At 43.2% G+C, this 24,566-nt stretch overlaps 1 protein-coding gene and 1 long non-coding RNA gene across 3 annotated transcripts in view; one reads left to right on the top strand and one right to left on the bottom strand.

Moving 5' to 3' along the window:
* Positions 1 to 24,566, top strand: part of LOC129415948 (phospholipid-transporting ATPase ABCA1) — a 194,639-nt gene that overhangs the window by 137,971 nt on the left and 32,102 nt on the right. The window lies entirely within an intron of this gene.
* On the bottom strand, positions 6,435 to 24,261 carry LOC129443942 (uncharacterized). The gene is made up of 3 exons (XR_012360236.1): positions 24,108 to 24,261; positions 22,824 to 22,946; positions 6,435 to 7,318 (listed from the first exon to the last, which is right to left on the bottom strand). It is a non-coding gene; the product is annotated as an uncharacterized lncRNA (long non-coding RNA).

Below are 24,566 nucleotides of genomic sequence, written 5' to 3'. Positions count from 1 at the left end.
GGACAGGCAAACAGACAGTGGGAGAAACATCCAGACAAAAGGATAGATACACAGATGGACAGACATCCAAAAAGACAGATGGATGAATGGATGGATGGATGGATGGACAGACAGCCAAACAAACAAACAAAGAAACAGACAGACAGACAGACAGGCAGGCAGGCATGCAGACAGACAGACAGACAGACATATGGACATATATACAGACCGACGGAAACCTGTACAAACATCCAAATAGGCAGATAGGCAGACAGCCAAACAAACAAACAGCTAAACAGACTGAAAGATGGACAGACAGACAAACAAACAGACAGATGGACACTAATACAGACAGACAGACAGACAGATGGACATGTATACAGACAGACAGATGTACATGTATACAGACAGACAGACAGATATATGGACATATATACAGACAGACAGATGGACATATATACATATAAACAGACAGATGGACATATATACAGACAAACAGATGGACATATATACAGACAGACAGATGTACATGTATACAGACAAACAGACAGATGGACATATATACAGAGAGACAGACAGACAGATGGACATATATACAGACAAACAGACAGATGGAGATATATACAGAAAGACAGACAGACAGATGGACATATATAAAGACAGACAGATATATGGACATATATACAGACAGACAGATGGACATATATACAGACAAACAGACAGATGGACATAAATACAGACAAACAGACAGATATATGGACATATATACAGACAGACAGATGGACATATATACAGACAAACAGACAGATGGACATAAATACAGATGGACAGATGGACATATATACAGACAAACAGACAGATGGACATAAATACAGATGGACAGATGGACATATATACAGACAAACAGACAGATGGACATAAATACAGATGGACAGATGGACATATATACAGACAAACAGACAGATATATGGACATATATACAGACAGACAGATGGACATATATACAGACAAACAGACAGATGGACATAAATACAGATGGACAGATGGACATATATACAGACAAACAGACAGATATATGGACATATATACAGACAGACAGATGGACATATATACAGACAAACAGACAGATGGACATAAATACAGATGGACAGATGGACATATATACAGACAAACAGACAGATAGATGGACATATATACAGAGACAGACAGAAACCTGAACAAACATTTTGTTAGCTATATTTTAATGGTATTGACGACCTCAGAATTATGCGAAAAAGAACAACATTGGACCAATAAATGTTATTGGTCTTATTAATATGCAAATTAAGAAGTTTTACCAGCGTTGTTTACTATTGTACAGTGTGAAATGATACATGAAAATGAATGATGTTATAACAGATAACCCAGGATTAAATAAGTGTAAATCACTCCTAAAATGAATTCTATTGACCAAAATCCACTGTTTCATAAATATCTGTTTAATGAATTAACGCTGAATAGCAGGGCCTTGCATGGACCAAAGTACCTGTGGGCAAAAGAGTATTGAAGGTCTAAGAGATGTTAGTTTAAATTCTTAACCAGACCATTAATAAAGAAACATTCAGTCATCAAGAAGCATTGAGTGCTCAAAATATGACACTTTTATTAGATTTTATTAGGTTAGGTATGTGTCTATATCTCATAAGTGAATATTGAAGCATTTTAAAGATTTTTTTTTACCAATTTTCATTTAAAGTTATACTATGACTCTGTGTGTGTGCGCGCATGTGTTTGCATCTGTGTGTGCTAATGGATGATTAAGGCACTCTGTGAAGGCATGTTGATAGCAAATTATTTGATATCAAGATGAATGCTTGAAACGAGAGGAGTGAGGGGTTAAAATGGATCACAGTCAGACCACTAACACACACACACACACACACACACACACACCTGCACACTGATGCTGCTGTAAATGCTTGTGTGTGTTGTAAAGTCCAAGTCACTATCTTGTGTGTCTAATGAGGTCATCAGGAAGAGAACGAGCAGTGTGTCGTTCATCTAATCATGAATAATACAGTACTGAAACTCAATCACCTTCACCGTGTGTGTGTGTGTGCTCGCACGTGTGTGTGTGTGTATGTGCATGTGCATGCGTGTTCTCACCTAAAGTCTGGTGGGAAGGCTGAGGAGAGGAAAGAAAGATCTAATCTATTAAACAGAAACGGCAGGGTGTCTGAAATAAGGTAACATGAAAGAAGGTGACCAGATTTCCCCGAATGCTCTGTGTGAGGTTGAGTTTTCTTCACCTTGTTGCCTGCAAAGTCTTTTCATTTCTCCCAGAAACCTGCTAGAATTCGGCGTCTCCCTGCTGAAGTTGTGCACAGAGTTTTGGATAAAGTTAAGTGTTGCACACAGAGATGCAGGTCGACATGTACAGCTGTACCCAAATAGCATCTCTATTTAAAATTATACTGTCCTTTAGAGCAGTGGTTCTCAAACTGGGGTCCTGGGGGGCCCCAATTTTCTGACATTTTATAAAATACATGAATTTATCATGAATTCTGTGTAATTAAACCTAAAAAAAATAAGGCTACTAACCAACAGCACTACTTTGTATAACTTAATATGTTTTGTTTAATTAAAATGTTAAATTTTAGAAAAATTGTTGTCATAAATTTTCTTTGGGGGGGCCGCGAAGGAATGCAGCATACATAAGGGGGGCCCCATGTGGAAAAAGTTTGAGAACCATTGCTTTAGAGAGCTGCCTCTCAGGATACATAGTATCAATGATTTTATTACGTGGTTTACAAATACAAATTAATTGCATATAAAGTTCAGATGCAAAACCCTCTAAGTGCCTCTGACCTGTTTTCTTGTAATTGAGCATTTTTATCAGGCTCTTGTGTTTAGGTTCAGTAATTTCACTTTAATAGCGGTGAAAAGGTTATTAGCGGGTGTGCCTCTTAAGTCTTGTAAAGTGAAGCCTCTGGCTCTTTGATCACCCCCTGGTGGCTGGGTGGATGGCTGACGTCGCGTCGTCCATCTTTTTTTACAGTCTATGGTTATATGTCAGTAATTAATCAAAAAATGAAACAAACGCACTCTGTCCGAGGTGCAAGTCAAAAAGAATATATCCAAATATATAGCAAAAAAAAACGTCAGTAATTGAAATGCCTTATTTTGTAAAAAAAAATCAGTTTTATTCATTTTATTTGTGTTTAACAAATTTGACTGTGTTTCGCTGCAAAACCCTCTAAGTGCATACAAGCTTATTTGTTAAAAACGTCAACTAACACAGTAAACAATTGCAAAAACACTAAAGATGCTACTAGACATATTGCAAATGATGAAAGTCTGAATGTAAATATGAAGAAACTGAAGCACACATAAGGTGGCGCTGTGGTCCATGTCACTGCCACATACGGGTGGTATTGGGTCTAAGAGACACAATGTTGAATGTGATCGGGGCGTTTTCCAATCCCACCCTATCTCTCTCCACTCACTCTTCACTGCCCTTTCTGAATAAAGATAACTTAAAAAATCCTAATATTCAGTAAACCTCCTTTTGTTGATAATTCAAAGTGCGGTTTAATGGATTCTGCCAAAAAAAAATGTTATTTCTGAATGGCCGTGATTAAGCAGATTTGAAGCACAAGTTTTTGCTACATGTTATCTCATCATTATCTGGCTTTTTATGGGCTGAATTTTGTGTCTAAATTATTTAATCAAACATACAGTATTTGAGAGCAAAACTATTAAATTGTTGTAAAAAAATTAATTCGCATTTAAAAAATGCTATCTCAAAACTATCCTAGTTACAAAATACAGTAATTGTCAACCAAATTTTTTGCAATGTGAATTTTTCTTTGAGTAAATTCATCGCGTGTCCCTACATTTTGCTCTCTGCTACGCTGTTTTTGTTTGCGGATCAAATATCTTTGCTTTTGAGTCAAAAAGTTTTGGATGCAAGTTACACGCGTCTCAGTGGGCGGGATCAACCTAGTTGAATGAAAGACCCGTTTCTATTGGCCACTACTGTCACCATTTGGCCACGCCCACCACGGAAGTCTGCCACCGAGGAGAGCGATGCTGTGCTATGGAGAGCGGCATTGTTTGTAAGGTACGAAAGATCATTTAATGTCATAAACTCTGTGGAATGTGTATAAAAATGAATAGCTTGTGTGTAACTATCCATATGTTTTAATCTCTCTTATCTAAATATGCAACGTTAGTTATTAGCATTAGCTTTCGGAGGCTATTGCGTCCAGAGTTTGCTTTATCCAGCTAACGTTAAGTCTTACACAGATATTAATACCACGCTTTTATTAGTAAGTTAATCACTTACTGCATACGGACATAAAATGTACTCATGATGTGATGCAATCGTGCAAGTTTGCTGTTGCAGGCTGAATATTTTTGCGTAATTGACTACTAAATTAGTATTTCTTTTTTTGAACAGAAATGATAAATTATACAATTATTTTAAACAATTAATTCTAGCATAGCAGTTATGACATATAATAGAGTAAGATCAGGTGGGCATTTAATGACATTGATAGATCCAAATATGACTATGCCAAACATGTTAGATTAAACCGATACAAGGAGCAAGTCCAGGGGCCGGATTCACGAATACCTTCTTAAGACGAAAAAATAAGAAAGTTCTTTAGATAAATGATAAGAAGTGCGTAAGAATGTTCCTAAGTGCAATTCTCAAACATTTCTTAAGAAGTTCTCAATTTTTTTCTTAAGAATATCTTAAATTTGTGTCTTGAGAATAAAATGACACACTTTTAAATGAATTAAGATACCCTGCTAATGAGGTAACAATACACGTATCCATTAATCTTTTGACTACCTTGCGATCATACAAACGAGTGATGCATCAACAGGATGTTATTCGCTGTTTTAACAGAGGTCAGCTTGTATTAAGGCGGTGCGGTGCGTAAATATAATTCCATAATGTCTCAATCGGTTTGTCATGCGGGTCGAGCACTCTGGGTGTAAGTGCTTCACTCTCCGTGCCCACAGCTTCGTCTCCCGCGCTCACGCGTCAAGAGACGGACGCGGAGGGTGAAGCGTGCCCGCGGTTTCGGAGCCCTCGACTTTCATGATGGAGCGATTACCGGTTCGCCTCCCGCTTAGAGCGACTTTTAGCTGTTAAGTAATTTCACAATAAATTTAGGCTACTACGGAGGAAGTTAAATGTTTGCTAATATTATCACTAATACTTATTTGTGTTTCATGACATATTAAGCCATTAAACTTCATAATATGAGTGTGGAATTCCTCTTTAAACTAATCTATGTGAAGTAAACTGATTAAATTGCCATTTCAGACTACAAAATACAACTTGTCATATTTAAAACAATCACATTAACTCATAAAACATCTTACATTTTGAGATTTAAGACTACTGTAAGGTTATCCTAACTTTAAGATGTTATTTAAGACAGTTTATTTTTCGAGAATTGGAATTCTTCTTAAGTTTATTCTTAAGAACATACTTAAGGAAAAAAATAAGAACTTTCTTAAGAAGCTTTTTTGAGAATACAAAATATTCTTAACTTTTTTCTTAAGCTTGAATTTAAGATAAAAATGGCAGTTAAGAAGATTTTTCTTCTTAAGAATGTTTCGTGAATCCGGCCCCAGTTCACTAGTTCTTAGTTTCACTGGACCTCTCTAAGGGCTCAGTCACACCAAAAGCGTTTATGGCAGTTGCAGGCGCCTTTTTTGAATGATATTCTATGGGCAGGGCGCGTTTGCGCGCTGTTTATGCGCGCCGAGCGCCTTGCGGTTTTCTGCCGCCTGCCGCGCACGCGTTTTTGAAGGAGCGCTGAGAGCGGAGGAGCGCCTGACGTCATTCGCGTCTTCCATTGTCCAATCGAATGAGGGGAGAGGCGGGCCTTACGTTGTGGCGAGGGAAGTTTACAGTTGCTTTGAAGAACCGGACTCCACTCGCTCACTCTCTCCTGCGTGTTTGTGCTCCTCTTATCCTCAAACAAGGTCAGAGCAAGCGCCCTCTTTTTAAAGTTTCTGCTAATATGACAGTTAACAGCAAAAGAGCGCTCACGCTTCAATATTTGATTGACAAGACAGCTGACTCGGTGGTTGCTTAGCAATATGAAAAGCCGCGCTGCACTGCTCTTTTTTAAAAAAGGCAGTGCGTCGCGCCTTGCGTTTGCAAGCGTTTAAAGCGCTTTTGGTGTGACTGAGCCCTTAGTCAGGAAAATGACTTTGTCCATTGCTCAAAGATAGACAACTCTGTGGTGAGTTAATGCTTTTACTCAACCACAAGGTAGACAGAGATGAGAGCATCAGGCAGGGGACAAAATGATAAAGAATAAAATAAAAATGGTTGATTGAATAATCTTAGCTGCACTGTCAATGGTCTGCCTGACTCGTCTTGTAACATATTTTGGTAACACTTTACAATAAGGTTCATTAGTTAATATTAGTAAATGTATTAACTAACATGAACCATGAGCAATACATTTGTTACAGTATTTATTAATCTTTGTTAACGTTAGTTAATATAAATAAAGCTTTATTTGCTTGTTCATGTTAGTTCACAGTGCATTAACTAACATTAACAAAATTTTAATAAAAGTATTAGTAATTGTTGAAATTAACATTAACAAAGATTAATAAATGCTGTATAAGTGCAGTTGATTATTAGTTCACATTAATTAATGTAGTTAACTAATGTTAACTAATGAACCTTATTGTAAAGTGTTACCCATATTTTAAACAACATATAAAGTATTACACAATGCTACTTTGTCTTATGAAATTATCAAAAATCTTTAGCCAGAGGAGACCACTGATATACCTATATCTACTTATGAAGACAATGCATCACCCAACATAAATAATCTGCAGTAATGAAACAACAAGCAAAATAGTTTAGGATAAAATGAATGAATATGAAAAAATGTGTAAATGTAAATAAATATATTGGTAACTAAACAAAATTAATTAATAAAATCCAGTATTTAAGAAATTTTGATAGGAAGATCTTTTAAAAGTAGCAGGTAGACCAGACTTTAATGACAAACTGTGATTTGTGACATAAAAGTAATTTGTGCTTCTTGTGTTGCAGGAATGAATGGGAGGATTGTAATCAGAGAGGCTAAGAAAGATGTCAATATCACTTTGTAATGCAAGATCTGTTGTGGAGAGGATGCATTGTGTGGCATCCTCATCTCTGCTGTTGATTTCAAACAATTCAATTTTGTTCACATTTATTTGTATAGCGCTTTGAACAGTTTTGAAGTCCTCGTGAGGGCCGATGTCAACTTTCCTTATGTGTAGGGCTATCTGATAAAGACAGGATCCAGACTGGAGCTGGTGTAATCTGAAGTTTAAAAAAAAGCAAATAGAGAAAATTACCATAGCTGCTGTTTAGAGCTTTTTAGGTTAAGGATAATTTTAAAAAAGTTATTTATAAACTTAATGCAAAGTTACAGGATGAAATTATGTTTCCCTTTCAGTCGGTCACTACGACGTCACGTCGTGACCGACGAATTGGGAACCGCTTCGCGGGTGACCTATCTGCTTCGAGAAACCTTTAAAACGCCAATGAACTTGGCATGCAGATAATTGCATCTGCCGGCGCCGCCCCGCCGCATAGGTATTTAATGAGCGGCAGGTGCAGTTATCAAATCAGCTTTTTAGCTTCGAAAGCTGGCAGACTAACACTGCTCACGAGAAGCTGCTCTGATTCTGAGAATAGATCTTTGCGTGTCAGTTGGTTGGGCGAAGGCACCACAGCGAGGCTCGCGAGTGTTTCCACCTCTTTCTTTTCACTCTCTTTTATTTGAGTGTGTGCGTTCTCCTCCCTGTGTGCTTCATCAACTACACAGCTAAAAGAGTGATTTCCCCTAAAAGAGCTGCAGTTGAACTTGCGTCTTTTTAAAGACAGCTGTTCACTGCTCACGGGCGTTAAGCATCTTTTTAAAGATGTCTTTTCGTCCGTGTTCGACTCCTGGATGCGGCAAGTACATGGGTTCTCGCGATGGACACGATCGTTGTCTCTCATGTCTGGGTCTCCAGCATGCTGAGGCGGCTTTCGTGGGAGGGACATGCTCCGCTTGCGAGAGCCTGACTCTTGCGGATCTGCGGGGTCGTGTGGCGTTTCTCCGGGAACGCCGCCCTCCGTTGCTGATCACCGCCAAGAAGGCGGCTGTGAAGCTACGGAGAGACGACCTCCGCCTCACGGTGCTGAACCGGCAAGCTGGTTCGTCCAGCGGCTCTCAGCCACCGGATCCGCAACCATCTGAGGTTCCGATGGAGACGGAGAGCGCGCGTTCTGCGTCGCTTTCTGCATCCGTTGGACCTCCCGAGGATTCCCTGTCTGTCGTAACATCGGAGGGGGGGCCGTCATTTTCGGACGTTGATCCGGATCCTCTCCCTCCTTCGGGAAGGGTTGCGGTTCCTGATCTCGACCCGGAGATGACGGCTATGCTCGCTCGGGCTGCGGAGACGGTCGGGTTGGAGTGGAGAGCTCCTCCCCCTCCCGTACCGTCTCGCCTAGACGATTGGTACTTTGGGGCTGCACGGGCTTCACAGTCTTCCCCACCGGTACCTTTCTTTCCCGAGGTGCATGATGAGCTGACTCGGACGTGGAAAACCCCGTTTTCCTCCCGGAACCGTCCGTATCAGCCATCACCCCTCACCTCCCTCGATGGGGGGGGCCGCTAAAGGGTATGCCGGTATCCCGACAGTGGAGCGTTCGGTAGCGATGCAGTTGTGTCCTGCCGGCGTCTCCTACTGGAAGGACCGTCCTGCCCTTCCCTCACGGGCCTGCAGGCATTCGTCAGCTCTGACGGAGTCTGCATACCAGGCCTGTGGGGAGGCGGCCTCAGCCATACATGCCATGGCTTTGTTGCAGGTTCATCAGGCTAAGGCTCTGAAGGATCTGCACGAGGGAGGTCACGATTCGGCGGTCTTTAAAGACCTGCGTGCGGCTACGGATCTGGCGCTACGTGCGACCAAGACCACCGCACAAGCCGTCGGTCGTGCTATGTCCACCCTGGTGGTCCAGGAGCGCCACCTCTGGCTGTGCCTTGCGGACATGCGGGATGCCGACAAAACCCGGCTTCTAAACGCCCCGGTGTCCCAGGCCGGCCTGTTCGGCGAGGCGGTGGAAGACTTCGCACAACAGGTCTCCGCCACCCAGAAGCAGACTGAGGCTCTGGCTAACATCATGCCGCGTCGAAAGAGACCAGCACCTGCCCCGTCGACGTCGGCACCTCAGTCTGCCCCTCGCCGAGGGCGTCCTGCAGCGGCGGCCGCCTCCGTTCCTCATCGGGGCCGTCCAAGAAAGCGAGGAACCGGCCGTCAGCAGCCCGCCCCGCCCGCTCAGCCCGCTAAGCCTGGTGGAAAGCGAAAATCTAAGCGGCCCTGAGATGGGCGACCTGGAGGTGGAGGGGATCGCTCTTCGGGAGATGGTGAACGCACCACTCCCCCCCCCGGAGGAGGACCGGGTGGGGAATCTTTGGTTTTCTTTAATTTCCGTTCCGCCGGCTTTTCAGCCGGCACCCACAAAACCACAAAAAGAGCGAATTCCTCTTCCTCCTCCAGGTCATCAGAGGCAGTCGGGTGTGACGGATGGGCTCATAACCCTACGTTCTCCCCCTCCTCTCTCGCCAACGGATGTGTTAAGCGCACCGAGATATCTTTATCAGAGTCTTCCCCGCGCAGCCATCCATCAGCGGAGTCAGGTGAATGCTCATTCTCACAATACACATGTCAACGCAGCCCAAGAGAGCGCGTCATCGAGCACCGCCGTTCCGCTCGCCGCGGGTACTACGATTGTGCCGTTAATTCCCCTCGCCCGGTATCTGGAAGCTTGGCAGCAACTTCCCAGTCCGTCGCGCTGGCTTTTACGCACGATCCGTCTTGGCTATGCGATACAATTCGCCCGGCGACCTCCCAAATTTACAGGCATCCGTTTCACTATAGTGAAACCCGCCGATGCGCACGTACTACGTGCAGAGATTGCTGTCTTATTGGCGAAAGACGCGATTCAGCCGGTTCCTCCAGCCGAGATGAGGTCAGGGTTTTACAGCCCTTACTTTATTGTACCCAAGAAAAGCGGCGGGTTGCGACCGATCCTGGATCTGCGCGTTCTGAATCGAGCACTTCACAAGATGCCGTTCAAAATGCTTACGCAGAAAACCATATTTCAATGCATTCGCCCACAGGATTGGTTTGCAGCCATCGACCTGAAGGACGCGTACTTTCATGTCTCAATCCTTCCCCGGCACAGGCCGTTTCTCCGCTTTGCGTTCGAGGGAAAAGCATATCAGTACAAAGTCTTACCGTTCGGGCTCTCTCTCTCTCCCCGCGTCTTCACAAAAGTGGCAGAGGGCGCTTTAAAACCTCTCAGAGAGAGCGGTGTTCGCATCTTGGCATATCTCGACGATTGGCTCATTATAGCACAGTCGCGTCAAATGCTTTGCACTCATCTAGATCGGGTGCTCAAACACCTCGCCCGTCTCGGTCTTCAGGTAAACCGAGAGAAGAGCAAACTGTGCCCGACACAGAAGATCTCTTTTCTCGGCATGGAATTGGATTCGGTCAATCTTACAGCACGCCTCACGGAGGCGCGCGTTCAGTCGATTCTGGCTTGCTTGAATATGTTTTCGGGCAAGACTGCGGTCCCTCTGAAACAATTTCAGAAATTACTGGGGCATATGGCTGCAGCCGCGGCTGTAACACCGCTCGGTTTGCTGCATATGAGACCGCTTCAGCATTGGCTTCACGACCGAGTCCCGAGGAGAGCGTGGCTAACCGGCTTTCACCGTGTCACGATCACACCGAAATGCCGTCTCACTTTCACCCCGTGGTCAGACCCAGCGTTTCTCAGGGCGGGGGTGCCACTGAGACAGGTCTCCAGACATGCAATAGTATACACAGATGCCTCCAACACGGGGTGGGGAGCCACGTATGGCGAGCTTGCAGCTTCAGGAGTATGGACATCACCCCAGCTGCATTGGCACATAAATTGCCGAGAACTGTGGGCTGTATATCTTGCGCTCGTCCGCTTCAGCAGCGAGTTGAGAGGCAAAGATGTATTAGTTCGCACAGACAACATTGCGACTGTTGCGTATATCAATCGCCAAGGCGGAGTGCGCTCTCGTCACATGTCGCATCTCGCCCGCCATCTCCTCTTTTGGAGTCAGAAGAATCTGAGGTCTCTTCGTGCCATTCACATCCCGGGGTCGCTCAACGCAGCGGCAGACGCGCTTTCCCGAGCAGCGCGCCCCGGCGAATGGCGACTCCACCCTCAATCGGTCCAGCTGATTTGGAGACGTTTCGGCAGAGCGCAGATAGATCTGTTTGCATCTCCAGAAACAACCCACTGTCGCCTATTTTATTCACTGAACGAGGGATCACTCGGCGTGGATGCATTGGCGCACAGCTGGCCGAGAGGTCTTCGCAAATACGCATTTCCCCCAGTGCGCCTCATTGCACAGACATTGTGCAAAGTCAGGGAGGACGAGGAGAAAATTCTTTTAGTTGCTCCATATTGGGCCACCAGGAGTTGGTTTCCAGAGCTCACTCTCCTCGCGACAGCCCCTCCCTGGAGGATTCCCCTGAGGAGGGACCTTCTGTCTCAAGAAGGGGGCACATTATGGCACCCCCGTCCCGATCTGTGGAACCTCCATGTGTGGTCTCTGGACGGGGCGCGGAGGTTGTAGGTGATTTACCCCCGGCGGTATCTAACACCATCGCTGCAGCGCGAGCGCCGTCTACGAGACGGGCGTATACGCTGAAATGGAACCTGTTTGTTGTTTGGTGTACTTCTCAACGAGAGGACCCCCGAGAATGCCCGATCAGTATTGTGCTTTCATATCTCCAGCACCGCTTGGAGAAGAGGCTGTCACCATCTACTATTAAAGTAGATATCGCGGCAATATCCGCGCATCACGCACCCATAGACGGTAGATCTGTGGGTCAGCACGATCTGGTCATTAGGTTTTTAAGAGGTGCACGGAGGCTCAATCCTTCGCGTCCTCCCTCTATTCCTCCTTGGGACCTGTCCATGGTGCTGAACGCTCTCAGGGACTGCCCGTTCGAGCCTCTGCAGACGGTGAGTGTCAAGTTTCTCACTATGAAAACTTTGATGCTCCTCGCACTGGCTTCTATTAAAAGGATAGGGGATCTTCATGCATTCTCGGTCAACGATTCGTGCCTTCAGTTCGGGCCGGCTGAATCCAGCGTTACACTGAGACCCCGGCCGGGCTACGTGCCTAAAGTTCCCACCACTCCCTTTAGGGATCAAGTGGTGAACTTACAAGCACTGCCTTTGGAAGAGGCAGACCCAGCTATGGCTTTGTTATGTCCTGTACGTGCACTACGTGTGTATGTGAATCGCACTCAAAGCTTTCGGACCTCAGAGCAGCTCTTTGTCTGTTACGGTGGTCAGCAGAAAGGGAGAGCTGTCACTAAACAGAGGATGTCTCACTGGATTGTAGACACAATCGCCCTGGCTTATGAGAAACAGGGCATTCCCTGCCCTTTTGGTTTGAGAGCCCATTCAACCAGAAGCGTGGCTTCATCTTGGGCTTTGGCTCGTGGTTCCTCGCTTTCAGATATTTGTAGAGCTGCTGGCTGGGCGACACCTAATACGTTCACTAGATTCTACAGTGTTCGTGTTGAGCCGGTATCCTCTCGAGTTCTCTCGTCAGATCAGTGAGAACATCGAGGAACGGCTCCTGTGTCGGCTTGGAGCCTTTCTTCTTGGCTGCGCAGAAACCGCACCAGTATGGAAGGCCATTAAGGCAAAAACGTTACAAAAAATGTTTTTTGTCTTTTTCCACCGCTTGGCGGCCGATGTTGCGGAGCATCGGCTGCCAGCCTCTCACTGGATGTATTCTTGACTATCTGGGTGAGGCTAGCGCCCACATTGCGCCCCCTAGTGGTTTCTTTGTGAGTATTTCCGTGGAAAGTTTATGATTTACCACGTTTCCCTTAGCGGAGTTCCTCTAGTATTGCTAAGAGAGTGTATTTTTTAGAGACTTCGTGTCTTTTTCTCTATCACCTTAGTGGTAGACCCCTAGAGGGTTTTTCTTCCGCAGCGATCTTAGTCCCGCCTGACGAGTTCGCTTCCCAGTTCGCCTAGTCACTATCGTGGGTTAAGGAACAAGTAGTGACCGGCCTCTGTGTTTCGGCCGCTTGTCTCACCTCATCACAAGCCGCCGCGCGTGCCAGCTATGGGTAGGGGGGTTTTCGGACGCACGTTCAAACCAACTTAAACTTGAAACAAAATAGGATCTTCTATCCTTCTAAATAAGCTACAACTTAAATATCTAATTCAAAAATGGTGTATGCATATCAGTGTAAATGAAAACAAAAGGTTTCAATTTTTCTTTTACTATCTGTTTGCGTGAATTTGTGGTCAAAAAACTATATCGCTCCCAACTGTGGCAAGCGCTTCCTTTCTAATGCCATTCCCCCTGGCTTCACTTCCTGTCTCCATATATGGATTTCCTGGAGGTGTCAATGCAAAATAAAAGTGCCAGAAAGGGGGGTAAATTTAAATAAAATAAACTGAAGTTTAAAATGGCCCTAACATACCGGCCCCTAATTGTGAGCCAACATGGATAACAATTACGAAAAAAAAAAATTGTTAGGTGTCAATGTACTGTCTTATTTTATTTGTGATCTTCTGCTTCCATCTTCTGCCTCCATAAGTAGGCATAGTTTACTCACTGGCCTTTCAAGAATGTTTGCTTTGGTCTTCACTAAAACACTTCGCACTAGACCCTTTGATCCAGGCAGAGATTTGACCACTCTGCCCAGCTGCCAGGAATTCCTAGGGGCAGTTTCATCTACAATCACAACAAGGTCTCCAGTGGTTAAGTTTCTCCTGGGTCTGTTCCATTTGATTCTGTCCTGCATGAGCGGCAAGTATTCCTTTATCCATCTCCGCCAGAAAAGGTCTGATATGTATTGTACTTGTCTCCATCTTCGCTGGGAGTACAAATCTCTTTTCTGGAAGAGTCCTGGTGGCATGACAGGTTTTGATTTCAACTGGAGAAGATGGTTCGGGGTAAGAGGTTCCAGATCGTTTGGGTCACTAGTCACTGTGGTGATGGGTCGATCATTCATGATGGCCTCGACTTCACACAGTGCTGTTTGGAGAGCCTCGTCGTCCAAGCGCTGTTCTTTCAGAACAGAATAAAGAATCTTTTTCACGAGACGAATCAACCTTTCCCATGTTCCTCCATAATGTGCTCCTGAAGGGGGATTAAAAGTCCACTTAACTCCTTCCTTGAGTATTGCATGTTGGATTTTGGAGTGATCAATTTCTTTCAAGGCTTCTTGTAACTCTCTGTTTGCACCAATGAAGTTAGTGCCACAATCGGATCTGATGCTTAGCACGGGACCTCTGCGGCAAATGAATCTGCGCAAAGCATTGATGCACGAGTCAGTGTTCAAGTAACTCGCCACTTCAAGGTGCACTGCACGGCAAACAAGACAAGTGAAGATCACTCCGTAACGTTTTACTTGTGACCGGCCCCGCTTTATCTCTATAGGTCCAAAGTAATCTACCCCCACATGGGTGAATGGAGGTTCATCTGGGGTTATGCGGTCCTGTGGCAAATCTGCCATCTTCTGCTGTTCCGCCTTAGCTTGATATCTTCGGCAGAAAATGCACCTTTTAATGGTTTTTCTAGCCATGGCATGAGCACAAGGTAGCCAGAATCTTTCTCGCAGCTTAGCTAGCATATGACTTCGTCCTGAGTGCCCTACTTGCAGATGGATTTGCTGTAGGATCAGTCTAGAAATGTGAGAGTTCTTTGGCAAAATTACTGGATTCTTCATTTCGCTTGGTAAGGCCGCTTTGTTGAGCCTACCTCCTACTCTCAAAATACCCTGGTCCAGGATTGGGTCCAGCTTGCGGAGAGTGCTTATTTTGGCGCATGGCTGCCTTTGTCTGAGTGAGTTAATCTCATGCTGGAAAGCTTTTCTTTGTTCAAAGTGGATAATACAATCTTCCGCTTCCTGCAGGTCTTCTACAGTAAGTCCTACTTTTGCTTTCAGCTTTAGGTTGGTCTGAGTGGTTCTAGTGACTCTACGTAGTTTCTGTTCTTGTAGAAATTCCCGAAACTTCAACATCCATGCTACAGCTCTCTTGAGTCTGTTCCAGTTTGAGTAATACTCAATTAACTTGCTTAGTGGATTCTTTGCTTCTACAATCAAACTGTTGACTATCATTTCACTTTTTACCTCAGGATCGTTTGACTCGATGGATGGGGAATGTTTTAGCGTATTTGGCCATTCAGTGTCTGGTTTAGCAAGAAACTCTGGTCCTTGGAACCATCTTTTGGACTTTAGGAAAGCTTCAATGTTCAGACCACGTGAAGCATCATCGGCTGGATTTTCTTTAGAGCTGATGTGCCGCCACTGGTCTTTGTCTGATAGTTCACGAATGTCTGAAATCCTATTGGCCACATAAGTTTTGAATCTTCTGTTCTCATTTCTTATGTATTTCAGCACAGATTCGCTGTCGGTCCAAAAGGCTGAGGGTTCTAACTCCAATTCCAGTTCTAACCTCAGCAGTCGATCCATCTTGACTGCAAGGGTTGCTGCGGCTAGCTCTAATCTTGGGATAGTTATTTGCTTCAGCGGTGTCACTCTGGATTTTCCCAGTACAAGTGTTACATGTATTTCACCTGCTTTGTTGGTCAGTCTTAGGTAGCTTACACTGCCAAAGCCATTTTCGCTTGCGTCGCAAAAGTGATGCATTTGTGCCTTTTTAACTTGGCCAAAGTTCTTGGGCTTTATACATCTGTTGATTTTAACATTAGACAGTTGCTCCAGTTCAGTAAGCCACTTCTTCCAAGTTGTAAGGCAAGTCTCCGAAATGTCATCATCCCATCCACACTTCATTTTGCAGAGGTCTTGAAGGATCTGCTTTGCTTTTAGAGTGAATGGTGCCAGGAATCCTAAAGGATCATAAATTGAGCTAACGATTGATAGAATACCCCGACGTGTCTGCGGTCTGTCCTGGGGAGTGACACAAAAAATGAAGGTGTCCTTTTCAATGTTCCATTGAACTCCAAGAGCTCTCTCTAGTGGAAGCTTCTCTCTGTCTAGATTCAGCTCTTTGATCTGCTTTGCCTTGTACTCATCGGGGATGGAAGCAAGCACAGAGCGGCTGTTGCTAATCCACTTTGTGAGCTTGAATCCGCCCAGAGCGCAGAGGTCTCTGAGGTCTTTGCAGAGGGTAACAGCCTGATCTTCTGTTGCCACGGACTTTAGACAGTCATCGACATAGAAGTTGCATTTGATCGTCCTGCTCACCTCTTCAGCATAGCCATGACCATGGTCATCTGCTGTCTTGCGCAGTGCGAAGTTGGCACATGTAGGAGAGGATATTGCTCCAAATAGGTGGACAGTCATCCGAAACTCCTCAAGGTTCTTTGACATGTCGCCGTCTGGCCACCACAGAAATCTCAACAGGTCTCTGTCATCTTCATGGACACAAACTTGATGAAACATCCCCTCTATATCTGCCATCATAGCAATGGGTTCTTTACGAAATCTTAACAGGACTGCGAGGAGTGAGTTAGCCAGGTCAGGCCCTTGCAGTAGTTTATCGTTGAGGGATGTTTTTTGGAATGTTGATGAACAATCGAATACCACTCTTAGAGTTTTCTTCCTTTTGTGATACACTGCATGATGTGGAATGTACCACACTTTTCCATCTTGCCTCTGAAGCGTGTCCTGTGGCACCTTCTCTGCATAACCTTTCTGGATGACCTCAGTCATAAAGTTCCTGTAGTCCAGAGCATAAGTTGGATCTGATTTGAACTTCCTAATTAGGTTCAGGGCTCGTTGCTTGGCAACATCACGATTGTTCGGCATCATCGTGTTTCGGTCACGCAATGGAAGTGACATGTAATAATGTCCGTTCTTGAACATTACTGAGCTTTTGGCACTCTCCATGAACTTGTGATCTTCAGCAGACATCTCTTTCTTCTCATTATACTTCCTCTCGGGAAAATCATGATTGTACTGCTGTACTAATAGATCCTTTAACTCTGTCACAGAGATGTGGTTTGTGGTTAAAGTCGGCAATCTTGAAGACTCCTCAGCGCTACTTAAGTTGAGTGGTCCATTGATTACCCATCCGAACACAGTCTTGACTGCATAAGGGCCACTATCTTTGGCATTAATAATCTGCCATGGTTCGAGGGCTCTTGGGGCATTGGCTCCTATCAGAAGATCAATGTCCGCATCAATCTCATTTAGCTTGACCTCCTTCAAGTATGGCCAGTTTGAGATGTCCTCCTTAGTGGCAACGTTCTCTTTGGTCACTGGGATGGCATCTTGCGTGTAGACCTTTGGGAGTTCCAAGAAGGTGTTCCCATCCAGGTTGCCTACTTCCAGTCCAGAAATCTCATAACTTGAGACAGTCTTGATCTGCCCCATCGTCCGTAGGAGAATCTCGGTCTTACGACCTCTAGCGTTCAACCGTCTTCTCAGTCTCTCCGTACAGAACGTCCCTGAACTTCCTGGATCCAGAAAGGCATAGGTCAGCAAGACCTTGCTTCCCTTAGTGACTTTTACTTGCACTGGCACAATTGACAGAGCACAGTCTTTGCCGGCCCTGGTTACTCCACCAGCTTCAAGGGTGACATGACCGCTGTTGATGGAGTTCTCTAGCTGTTTTACTGACTCAGTCGGCTTGACTTTGTCTAAATGCAAGATGGTCGGATGCCTACCTTGACATTTCTCACATGTCATTCTCCTCTTGCAATCTTTACTCATGTGTCCTCTCAAAAGACATCCAAAACAGAAACCTTTTGTTTTAAGAAACTCAACGGTGGCTACTTGTGGCTGTGTCTTTAACTTCTGGCAATCCTTCAGGTGATGTTTGCCTTCACAGAATTCACAGGCGGCACAAGGGTCAGGGATTCTTTGACATTTGAATGTATGATCTTTAGCACATGTTCTGATGTCGCAGTCATCAGTCAACACTGCTACCGTAGTAGCAAAGCTACTACCTTTGCCCCTTATTGAGTTTGGCTGTTTGGAAATGGCTGAGATCTTGATCCTGTTGATGTCTTGAATGTCACCGAACAGAGGGTCCAACAGAATCTTAGCCTGCTTCTCCATAAAAGCTACAAGGTTATGAAAACGGGCTCTGCGACCTGTATTTTCCAGGATATTGGCTGCCGTGGATCTCCACTTCTCTCTCAGTTTATAGGGCAATTTGGTTATAATCATTTTCATGTTGGAGGGTAAATCTAATTCTTCCATGATCTTTAAGTCTTGCATTGCGTTACAGCAGCCTCTAAGATACAGTGCATAGTTTTGTAGTTCCTTTCCATTATCAGACTTGATATTTGTCCATTTCAGGGCCTTATCCATGTATGCCATTGTAACTTTCAGGTCATCCCCAAAGTTCTCCTGTAGGAGTCTTTTAGCTTCACAATATCCTCTTGAGGGATCCATATGGAAACAGCTTCGGACAAGTTCTCTGGGTTGTCCTGTCGTATACTGCTCAAGATAGTAAAGGCGATCTTGATTATTTGATGTTTTGTCTTCAATGCTATATTCGAAGGCACGCATGAATGTTGTAAAACTTAATGGATCACCATGAAAGGTAGGTATTTCTCTAACAGGTAATAGTGCTTGCTTATGTTGCAGTACAAGTAAATCAACAATGTCATTTTGTCGTTGCATGACAGAAGACAAATCATCATAGTCTGAACTTGAGTCAGGTTTTTGACCACCGCCTTTTCTATCCTTATCCTGTTTGATCTTAAAAGACATTGGTGTCTTTGCAATCGTGACAGACTGCTTTAAAGTTGAGACTGTGCTCTTTGGCATTGTCTGCTGTTGCTTAGGTAAAACTCTAGCAGGTCTGGGCTGTTGCAGGATTTTTTGCAGTGGGGTTTTAGGGACTGTAAATATTCTAGCAAACTCCACTGGTGACTGTTTTTGACTTGATGCATGTAAAAATGGTCTTTGGCTTTCTAAATAGGAGTTCATGCCGTCTTCAGATTTTCCTGACTGTAATTCAAAGCTTTCCAGAACCTTTATCTTGGCATCTGATGCAGCAATTTCTGCTTCGAGTTCTGCATTTTCAATCTTTGAGTCCAAAATCATTCTCTGTTGCTCAAGTTCATGCTTAGCATTCAATGCTTCTCTACGTGACAACAATGCAGCCTTCTCAGCAAGGGCCTTCCTATGTTCAGATGTCACTGAAGATGATTTAGATTTACTAACATTAGAAATACTATCATTTGGACCTACAGAATCTTGCAGATCTCTTGACTCTGGTGGATATAATATAACCTCTTCATGCTCTGATGCAGCCTCTGGTTCAACGGACTCCCGTTCTTCTACAGGAAATTCCTGTTCACCCAATTCACCTTGCTGTGCTTTTAATACCTCCCATTCTTGTACCTCTTCCAGGAAATCTTCAAATGGTTCTATCCTAGATTCATACCATTCAACTTTATCTTTTTGCTTTTCCTGTTCTGGTAATGCATTTTGTACATAATTATGGGCATTATTAAATTCTTCACAAAGTGATTGGAAAATGATAAAATGTTGTTTCACAGCATTAATATCTTTTTGTTGCATCATCCCTTTAATTTCATTCATTTTGCGTGTGCATTTTGCTAATTTGCCTTTTCTGACCTTCTTTAGTTCCTTCAATTCCTTAATATGTTCATCCATAGTGGCCATTAATAGTCGTAGGCTTGAAGGACACGGTTTAATGGGTCTTTAAATGCAATTTGATTTAAACAAATAAACAGGTCTCCTTTGTTAAATGTTCCCAAACTGTTGACTACAAAGTCAGTCAACTATTTATACAGTCCAATAAACACTGTTATGATTCCTTTACGCAGAGATGCGTGAGCTTTATATTTTAGCGCTACGGCCAACCTCTTCAGGCATGACGGAATGCATATAGAGCCCGGAATGCATATAAAGCACAATGTTAAAACGTTACAGTCTCAAAATGTAAACGTTTTAATTCAAAGCACGCTGTATCTAACTTTCTGGACTTTATCAAGCATAAGCATTCAATCAAAGAGTCAACATCATGCTATGAGGCTTGTCCACATAAATAGTCATAGTTCTGGGTTTATCGCGTTACTCACGACTCGATGAAAGTTTTCACCATCAGCAGCTTTCTCCAATGCAGCAGGTGTCCTGATAACAGCGATGAATCCGCGTGCTTTATCTTGCGTTGTCCATAATCCAAAACGGAATGTTTTTCCTAATCTTTGACGAAGTTTTTTGACTTTTGTTTCGGCCGCTTGTCTCACCTCATCACAAGCCGCCGCGCGTGCCAGCTATGGGTAGGGGGGTTTTCGGACGCACGTTCAAACCAACTTAAACTTGAAACAAAATAGGATCTTCTATCCTTCTAAATAAGCTACAACTTAAATATCTAATTCAAAAATGGTGTATGCATATCAGTGTAAATGAAAACAAAAGGTTTCAATTTTTCTTTTACTATCTGTTTGCGTGAATTTGTGGTCAAAAAACTATATCGCTCCCAACTGTGGCAAGCGCTTCCTTTCTAATGCCATTCCCCCTGGCTTCACTTCCTGTCTCCATATATGGATTTCCTGGAGGTGTCAATGCAAAATAAAAGTGCCAGAAAGGGGGGTAAATTTAAATAAAATAAACTGAAGTTTAAAATGGCCCTAACACTCTGCTTCAACCCCATTTCCGTTCCCTTAAAGGGGAGAGTCGGAGGGTTTACGCAGGCACTGGAAGGGTCAGCTTCAGTGGCGCTTTGGTAGGGATTCCCAATTCGTCGGTCACGACGTGACGTCGTAGTGACCGACTGAAAGGGAACGTCTCGGTTACATATGTAACCCTCGTTCCCTGAAGGAAGGGAACGGAGACGTCACGTCCCGTCGCCACATTTGCTGTTCCACTGCTGATATCGGCCGGACCCTTTCCTTCTGTCCAGCTTTCTCAGCAAAAAATAGCTGATTTGATAACTGCACCTGCCGCTCATTAAATACCTATGCGGCGGGGCGGCGCCGGCAGATGCAATTATCTGCATGCCAAGTTCATTGGCGTTTTAAAGGTTTCTCGAAGCAGATAGGTCACCCGCGAAGCGGTTCCCAATTCGTCGGTCACGACGTGACGTCTCCGTTCCCTTCCTTCAGGGAACGAGGGTTACATATGTAACCGAGACGTTATGCACACTGAAGAGGTGTCTTTAGGCTAGATTTAAACTGGGAGGGAGTGTCTGAACAGTCTCAGTAAGGCTGTTCCACAGTTTCCATAGGTGGAAAAAAATTTGCCCTGCTTTGGTAGATTTTGCTATCCTAGGAACTAATAAAAGTCTGGGGCCTCATTTGTCAAGCGTGCGTACGCACAGAAGTGTGCGTAAAGTGTGCGTAGGAACAGTTTTACGCAAAGTGTGGAATTTATCAAATTGCACTTATACGTAGAAATGTGTGTAAATATACGCACACCTCTGAGTATGCGTACGCAGAGCATCTAGTGGTAGAATAGCGATACTACATATAGGACCCTGTTCCAGTGAGTAAAGAAGTGTCTATTTTTTATCCACAAGCAGGTGTTAAAAATTATTAATGTCAATATGGTAACAGTAAATCAGTATAATGATTTATTTGTGATATGTATCTGTATCTGTGAAAGCTCTACATGTGATTTGTATAAATGAAGTCTCCGACAAATGCTTGACACAGTACAATGGCTTATCTTGCGTTATTGGAAGACTTGGCAAATAATCCATTCCGCCGGTAGCGCGTTTTCAAAGATCGCGCCAATGATGGTGGTTATATATGCTGCTGTCCAAGGTGGAAAGTTGTCTGTCCTCCTCCAGTTGCACTCGTTTCCCGTCGGTGTGCTGTGACGCGTTTTTTTTTTTGCTGATAATTTAATGTCAAACCACTTTTTTATTTTTGGAAGTGTTCTCTACTCATATTCAACGGAATTAAACTCACTGGTAACATGTTCCCATGTAGATTTGTTTTCTTTTGTTAGTCATTCCTCCCGCACTAAGTAAACCAAACAGGATGTGTTATTAGGATTTAACCTCATCCACCAGTAACTCAATTTCTGTGTCTGTAAAATTCCTCTTTTACGCTCTCTTTGTCATTATTGCGATGAGGGAAAAAGCACAACCACGTGACATATAACGGGAGGTGTTGTCACCATATATGGTTCATTGGAGGCGTTTCGGAATGCAAATGACTATGAACGTGCACGAGCATGGTGCTTAAGAACAAGTGGGATTTATCATCAAGGATTACTTACTGATGTGCGTACGAACCACGTGCGCACGTTTGATAAATCCCGATTTTTTTGTACTTAGGCACATTCTAAATTTCATTCGTAGGTACAAATATAGAATATTTTCTACGCAATGTTGATAAATGAGGCCCCTGGAGTTTTGAGATATTAAGGAGCATGATTGTTTGTAGCATACTAGAAGTAGGAGCTAAACCATTTGGGACTTTATAAGTGAGTAGCAATATTTTGTAGTCGATACAGAATTTAACTGGTAACTATTGTAGAGATGCTAAATTTGGGGTTATATGAACTTGCGTGACCTTGTAAGAACTCTAGCAGCTGGGATTTTGCACTAATTGTAACCTATTAATTAAGGATGCAGGACAACCACCCAGTAATCTACTCTAGATGTCATAAATGCATGAACAAGGTCCTTCACATCAGAGACGTTTGATATGTTCTGCTGGAAGAAGGCTGCTTTTGTGATGTGAGATATGGGTTTCAAAAGAAAGATTTCTGTCTAATAAAAGTAATTTACTGTATTTGCTGAGGTGACCAACGTCCTTTCATTTGAAAACTGTACTCCAAATTATTCTGCTTACAGCTCTTTGGTCCCATGAGTAGTCCAAGTATCTTCATGTAACTTTTCTTTATCAGATCTTGGAATCCCCAGCCATCCTTCCTGTCATTGCCTGACTTCAATGTAACCTCTAGTGAAGAATCATCTGAGAAATAAATACAAATTACTGAGATACAAAACAAGTGTTGTATATTAAGTGTCTTACTAAACATTACATGGGCCTTTGGACAAAACATTTTGGGGTGGTTTCCCGGACAGGGATTAGACTAGTTCTAGACTAAAATAAATGTAAGAGCTGTCAAAACTGAAAACAACTTGTGCTAACATATCTTAAAATACATTCAGTGCCCTTTGTTTTGCCTCAAAATGCACACAAGTAATGTTTTTAGTAAGGCATGTTTGTTAAACCTTGTTATATTTCCTAAATAAACTAAGGCCTAATCCTGGTTTAAGATAATCCCTGTCCAGGAAACCGCCCTTAAATGCTTTTTCATTTGTAAATGGATTTGAATAAAGGCATCTGCTATGTGAATAAACATACATTCAAATTTCTTCAACTGGATATTGTTTGAATACATAAACATTTACATAAGTGCCATTACAGGATTCATTCTTCACGTATTGAGTAATATTTAAGCAGTATCAACACTAAGAACTTCCAGTGTTAAAATATAGTCGTGCAATTACATAATATGTAATATTAATATTTGTTTTTATGTCCGTATGCAGTAAGTGATTAACTTACTAATAAAAGCGTGGTATTAAAGGGGTCATATGATGAAAATGTTAGCATTGCCACTTTGTAGGTTTGAGCAAAAATGTGTCGTTTTGAGTGTGTTTTTTAAAATGCAAATGAGCGGATAAAGTTCAAACACTGATCACAATGATGGTGGTTTGTTGTAATTCAAACTCAATTGTGCTGTCAAGTCCTTCTTTTCTCTCTCTTTCTCTCTGCACTAAACGGCAGTGCAGTGGTTGGAGAGTTCAGATTAAGGAGGCGGTATTATTCTAATAAGATATCCTTATGACATCATAATGAAAGCCAAATTTCAATGACCTATTTTTGCTCACACCTACAAAGTGGCAATACTAACATTTTCATCATATGACCCCTTTAATATCTGTGTAAGACTTAACGTTAGCTGGATAAAGCAAACTCTGGACGCAATAGCCTCCGAAAGCTAATGCTAATAACTAACGTTGCATATTTAGATAAGAGAGATTAAAACATATGGATGGTTGGACACAAAATATTCATTTTTGTGCACATTCCACGGAGTTTATGACATTAAATAATCTTTCGTACCTTACAAACAATGCCGCTCTCCATAGCACAGCATCGCTCTCCTCGGTGGCAGACTTCCGTGGTGGGCGTGGCCAAATGGTGACAGTAGTGGCCAATAGAAACGGGTCTTTCATTCAACTAGGTTGATCCCGCCCACTGAGACGCGTGTAACTTGCATCCAAAACTTTTTGACTCAAAAACAAAAACAGCGTAGCAGAGAGCAAAATGTAGGGACACGCGATGAAATTACTCAAAGAAAAATTCACATTGCAAAAAATTTGGTTAACAATTACTGTATTTTGTAACTAAAATAATTTTAAGATAACATTTTTTAAATGCGAATTAATTTTTTTTACAACAATTTAATAGTTTTGCTCTCAAATACTGTATGTTTGATTAAATAATTTAGACACAAAATTCAGCCCATAGCTTTTGTTGGTATGTGTACGCATTCAAACTGACCTACTGTAGTATGTTTAT

Source organism: Misgurnus anguillicaudatus, chromosome 21 (assembly GCF_027580225.2).
Source record: "Misgurnus anguillicaudatus chromosome 21, ASM2758022v2, whole genome shotgun sequence".
Taxonomy (NCBI): domain Eukaryota; kingdom Metazoa; phylum Chordata; class Actinopteri; order Cypriniformes; family Cobitidae; genus Misgurnus; species Misgurnus anguillicaudatus.
The sequence above is the reverse complement of the archived record's forward strand: the minus strand, read 5'-3'. Positions and strand labels throughout refer to the sequence as shown.